The 6,088-nt window shown below is 50.9% G+C and overlaps 1 pseudogene; it reads left to right on the top strand.

The window, feature by feature from the left end:
• Window positions 1–308: 308 nt before the first annotated feature.
• LOC112482203 lies at window positions 309–427 on the top strand (annotated as a pseudogene).
• Window positions 428–6,088: the final 5,661 nt, after the last annotated feature.

Here is a 6,088-nt window from a genome sequence, read left to right as displayed (position 1 = left end):
AAATCGTTTGCTTTTTCACATTAAAGGAACAAATTGGCAGTTGGGCAACGCATCCAGCTTGCCACGTGGGTGGTGAGAACAACAGTAATTGTCAAGTCACAGAGACCATTTTCACACGCCGCACATGAAAGTCGGTTTCATCGTTTTATAGTCTCACGTCCTATTAAAGCCTTGTTAACCGTGAGTCAGCAAACTCAGGGGCCCAGAAACCGAGAGAGCCTAGCGTGAAAAATGTATGAAACCTCTCTGCACTGCTTATTCTTTTTTTTTATTGCAACTAGGTAATCAATTTTTAAAATTTAATGTGCTTCTATGGCCATGCCGCCCTGAGCAAGGCTGATCCCGTTTGATCTCAGAAGCTAAGCGGGGTCGGGCCTGGTTAATAGTTGGATGGGAGACCACCTAGGAAGACCAGGTGCTGTGGGCGTAAAAAATAAAAAAAATAAGGGGTCGTCAACTGACAAGATCCTTGCAGTCAGTGAGGTCAACCAAGGGTTACCTCACCTAAAAAATAAAATAAAATAAATAAATAAAAGTGAACTGTGCTTCTCTACTGTGCTTTGTCTAAGACACAGCTTCACCTTGGTTGGCTCTAGGCACACATCCGACTTGGAGAACATGAAAATCTGTTATGGGAAGAAAGCAGAGAGAAAGACTGGGTGATTTCCAAGTCTTGACATTTAAAACCAGGATGAGGCGGCGAGACTGCTGTCGTGAATGTGGGTTTCGCACAGCAGCACGGTTGGCATTCCCAGGAAGCAGGCCCTGGCACACGGTTACAAAGTGGAGGGTAATATAGAAAAGGTGCTCCTGAGGATGATTGTCGGCTAAAACACAGACCGTCCAGTTAAATTCGATTTTCAGATAAATAGTAAACCCTTTTTAGTAGGAGTATGTTTCAAATATTGTATAGGACATACTCATACTAAACAATTCGCTGTTGGTCTGAAATTCAAATTTAACTGGGTGTGTTGTATTTTTATTTGCTACACCTGGCCATCCTACCTCTAAGGTCTAAGACAGCCAGGCAAGTACCACCGTGTAGCCGGGAAAACAAACTGGCCGTCGGGTGACGGATCCAGCTTGCTGAGGAAAAGAAGATGGGACGGGGACTCCAGAGCATGCCAGCGCCGCCGACCATCCACCCTCTGACGCCCCTTCCCCTGCCTGAGCAGAGCCCGCAGTCCCTGCAGATGAGAAGGTGCCAGTCTCGCGTGCCCAGCCTTCCTTGAATACAGATGAGGGCGCGAGCCGTCAGGTACATCTACCCCGACTTGGACGGGGAAGGTGGTATTTGGAAGAGGCAGGCGCAGGGCAGAGCCTGTTCTGGTGACGGGCGATGACAATGACCTTGGCAGCATCCAGCGTCCGGTGTCCGCAGTGGAGGACGCGGTGAGGTCCAGTGTTCATAGCAACAGCAGAGTCTCTAAGGCCTCGTTGTGAGCTCTGTCCCCAGCTGCCGAGCGTGGGAACCTGGCTCTGGCCCTCGCAGGAACCCCGCGAGCTATCGATGTCCTTCCCAGGAGGTCCTTTGCTTCCTAACTTCCTCAGAGTCTGTTCTGTTTCTTGCACCTAAAAACTATGAGTGAAGAATGAATTAAGCCTTCTCAGACAGGAGGGACTGTGGAGAAAAGAACAAGAAGAGAGTGGGCAGGGACGTGCCCAGAAGGTGACGGCAGGTGGATGAGCTGGGGAGGACGGGGACCCGGCTGTCACTCCGGGCGTGTGCAGCCCGCCTGCCCCGCGGGGCTCCTAGGGACCAGGGTCCGTTCCCACTGCATGCTGCTTGCCTTCTACTGGCTTTTAAATATTTTGGTTTTGTTTTCAATTTTAACTTTTTAAAAAATTGTGGTAAAAAACACAACATAAAATTTACCATCTTAACCATTTCGTAGGTGTACAGGTCAGTACATTGACATTGTTGTCAGATGGGTCTCCAGATTAATCTTGCGAGTCTTGAGAAGCTGTACCCATTAAACACCACTCCCTCTGCCCACCCTCCCTCCAGCCCTTGACACCCACCATTCTCCCATCTGTCTATAAATTCAGCTGCTCCAGGCACCTGCACAAGTGGAATCACACAGTGTTTGTCCGATTATGTGGCTTATTTCACTCAGCAGAATTCCCGCAAGGTTCATCCATATCGGAGCACGGGTCAGGGTTCCTTCCTTTGTAAGGCTGAATAAGGCTCCATCGTGTGTGTGTGTGTGTGTGTGTGTGTGTGTGTGTGTGTGTGTGTGTGTGTACACACATATCCACATATACCTCTATTGTTTATTCTTTCATCCACTGAGGGACACTCGAGTTGCTTCCACCTCTTGGCTACTGTGACTAATGCTGTTCAAAAATTGGGAGGGCAGATCTCTCTTCGACGGCTTCTAAATACTGTAAGTTGCTCCTGGTGCCACCATGTTGCCTTGGCTGGGCAGAGGGAGTCTCCGGGGCTCAGCTGTCCAAAGCCACCCTCGGCTCCGGAGCACAGTGGCGTGCGTAGTACAGAGTGTAGCGAGGGGCTTGGAGAGGTGAGGACGAGGGAGAGACAAGCGAAGACCTGTCAGTGATGCTGAGAGGCGCAGCTGGACCTCCGCGGGCCCCGGGGGCTCAGAGGATCTGTTCGTTACGGCATTTAGTTCGCATGTAACGGACACTCATGAAAGGTGGTTGATTCGATTGGGCGTCTTGGTTTAACACCTTCATTCACAGAATGTCAGAGTCTGAAGAGACCTGGGCCCCCTCACCTGGTATGTGAAGTGGTGGCGTGTGTGTGTCGTACGTGGGGGGTGTCTACACGTACACACCCCTCTGCCTCTACGCTGCTGCGTGTTCAACTCTCCTTGTTTATTTATCGACAGCATCTCGTGTGTGGCTTCCGCTTGTTTTTTTAATTAACTTTGTTGGAGTAGCTCTGGTTAATAACTATATACATTCTAGATGTACGACTTGATGGCATCTGTGTACTTCGCGGTGTGCCCACCACCTGAAGTCTAGTCCCCTTTCGTCATAATATGTTGTGTGCTTTCTGATGATGAGTGATGATGATGATGATGGAAAGTGTTCGCCGCCAAGGGAATTTCTCCGCCATCTTGTTGATAACAATATTAATATCTAATATTCAATAAATGCCTGCTATGGTGAAGCTATTTTGCTGGGCACTGGAGGGACAAAAAATACCAGGGCAGAAAATAAATAGTATTTGCCTTTAAGGAGAAAATAAGTCTAAGAAGGGAGATGCACCAGTCAAACGATTATCGGCTAATAAGCTCACTGTTGGATGGGAACATGCAGAGACCTCAGGGGAGGCCAGGCCACGAGGGGAGGGAAAGGGGAGGGGGAGGGCCAGAGGGAGGAGAGGGAGGTACGGGTAGTGTCCAAGGGCAAGTAGAGAATACAGATGAGGAGTTTGTCTGGTGGACACGCTGGGGAAGCAGTTCCAGCAAGAAAAGATGAATGTGGCAAGCGAGGAAGCCCGACGCTTGGGGCCATTCAGTCCGATATTGTAGCCACGGAGCTGGAAAGGCAGCGGTCAGGGAGCTGTGGAGGCAGCTGCTGAGGCTGGAGAGGGAGCAGCAGCCGGGTCAGGGGAGGCCCTTTCTTGTTATGCAAAGGAATTAGTTTCCTTTTGTTGGCATGGAGGGTATTTGGGGACTTGAGCAAGGGGCTGATGTGCATATTAGAAAGACCTTGCTGGCATCGTTATGGTTGGTAGAGGCTGAGGCTTGAGATACAGGGAGATGGGCAGGAAGCGATTTTAATAGTTTTAGGAGAGGACGGATGAGAGCCTGGACCAAGGCCGTGGTGGACGGGATGGGAAGAGGAGCCGAGAGGAGACATTTAAGATGTCGCGGAAGAGTCCTCGTGATGCGGGTGAGCAGGAAGAGCTGGGGGCGACTTCTGGTTTGGTGGCTGGAGCTCCCGGGCGGGGGGTAGCGACGAGTTGAAGATGAGGGGCCCATGGCTCTCCAGGTCAGGACGGTTGATACTCATTTTCATCGACTGCTCTGAAGCTCAGAAGAAATTTCTGGCTAAAGATACAGACACGACACTGACAGTTCCCAGAGAGGGGACGCAGGCGAGGGCTCCCCAGAGACCCCCGAATGTAAGGAACGGGCAGCACGGGAGCAGCCAGCAAGGGACACGGAGGAGAAAAGCCCGAGGGACACGGAGGAACAGGAGCCGGTCACGGCAAGGTGGACGTTTTGAAGAGGAAAACGCGACCCGCAGAGTTAAATGCCGCGGGAACGGCAGGACAGGGACTCTGGGGCCACCGGGGGAGCAGGGGCCACCGGATGCAGAGGAATGTGTGTTGTGGAAGCCTAAAGACAAACGGAGAGAACATGCTAAGGGCTCGGCTGTCAAAAGGTGAGATGATGACAGGGTCACTTTTTTCTTTTTTTAAAAAAATAAATCAATAAGGACACACCTGGATCTACTTACATCCTGAGAGGAAGGTGCCAAATGAGAGGAGGGACTGAGGGTGAAGAAAGGGGTGATTAAGGGAGCGAAGGAGTCGAAGGCGGGTGGGGTAGGGTGGGAGGGAGGCTGATCTTTGCCTCCGAAACGTGGAGAAAGGCCGTAGGGAGAGGTGCTGGGGAAGATGCTGGCCAGTGGTGGCAAGTGAGGGGTCAAACAGGAGCCATTTGGGGGCGCCCAGGCCTGCGGGCTCCGTTTTCACAGTGAGCTGGGAAGGACAGTCATCTGATGCTGAGCCAGGGGCACGGCTGGGGTTCACACTCTTCCTGCCTTTCACGAGCTTATGCCCTTGGGAAATTCACTTAAACACCAGGCGCCTCGGTTTCCTCCCCGGAATAATGGAGACGATAATAGAGGGTTGTAAGAATTCAATCCGTTAAAATACACGAAGGGCTTAGGCCGGCGCCTGGCGTGCGATAAGCACCACATGACAACGATCATCTATCATGATTATCTGTTCACCCAGAGGGCGTCGGGCACAGACCGGAGGTTGTAAAATTCGGACCGGCTGTTGAGTAAAATGGGAGGAGGGACTAAGGACACGAAAGGTTCTGGGGGATGCACATCAGACCGGAAAGTAAAACTCAGCCGCATTTTAAATCCGCGCCGCTGTGTGAAGTTACCACTGAGTCACCCAAAGAGATAGGCTTCATTTCCCTTTTCTGAATGAGGAAACCTGAGGTCACTTGCCTGGGGTCACACGCAGGAAAGTGGCAGACGCTAGTGACCTGACTCTGGCTCCCTGCCCTTTAGCCACACAGGTGCACAGAACACACCACGAGGAGGCTTGTGAACCGGACTGTAACCAGGCCTTTGAAGCTGTGGTTGCAGGGGTGACGATGGGGAGGTGACACCCCAGGGAAAGACCCACAGACATGAGATGCACAGGGCGACCTGACGTGGTGAAGCGCTTCTGTGACATCGGCCAGTGACACGTCTAGCTCACACCTCCCTGGAAACACAAAGCAAATTCTGGTGGATTCTGGTAAAGGCTTTTTGATAAATGGACCCTTTACTCGGGGACTTGCCTCGGCATGGAAGCTGATGGGACAGACAATGCACGTTGTCTGTGACAAACATCGAGTGGGACCCAGCGCAGTGTCTGGCACACCAAGGTGATGAGCGTGTGTTTGCTGACTAACTGACAGACGGACCGATGGCTCTGCAGGTGTGGTAAGAGAATGAGGGAGAAAGATTTGGGGGGTCCTTTAGAAATTAGTTTAACAGAGCAAGTCCCATCGGAAGCCTTTTTAGCATTTTAAAGTGCGGGCACTACCCAGAAATTACCTAAACGTCTGTGAAACACTTGAACTCACCCAACTATGTGAACTATCCTTCTGACAGCCATAGTCCTACAAGCTTCTAGATGGTTATGGCACAGCTGGCTTAAATAGGTCTCCATGGTTACAGGCATGCTCTAGTTTCCATGGTTACATTTCCCAGGCCCTCACAGGAGTTGTGTGTGTGTGTATATATATAGGTACACACACAGACACACTTGAAATTTCAAAGGATTTTTTCTTTCTCCCCAGTCTACACAGAAATCTATGATATCTGGAATGAAAGTTTCCGTGACCTTGTGGGAAGAAAAGGGGAAAACAGTACTAATATTTACGAC

The sequence above is a fragment of the Pteropus alecto genome, unplaced genomic scaffold (genome assembly GCF_000325575.1).
Source record: "Pteropus alecto unplaced genomic scaffold, ASM32557v1 scaffold35, whole genome shotgun sequence".
NCBI classification, from domain to species: domain Eukaryota; kingdom Metazoa; phylum Chordata; class Mammalia; order Chiroptera; family Pteropodidae; genus Pteropus; species Pteropus alecto.
This window is presented reverse-complemented; position numbering and strand designations above follow the sequence as displayed.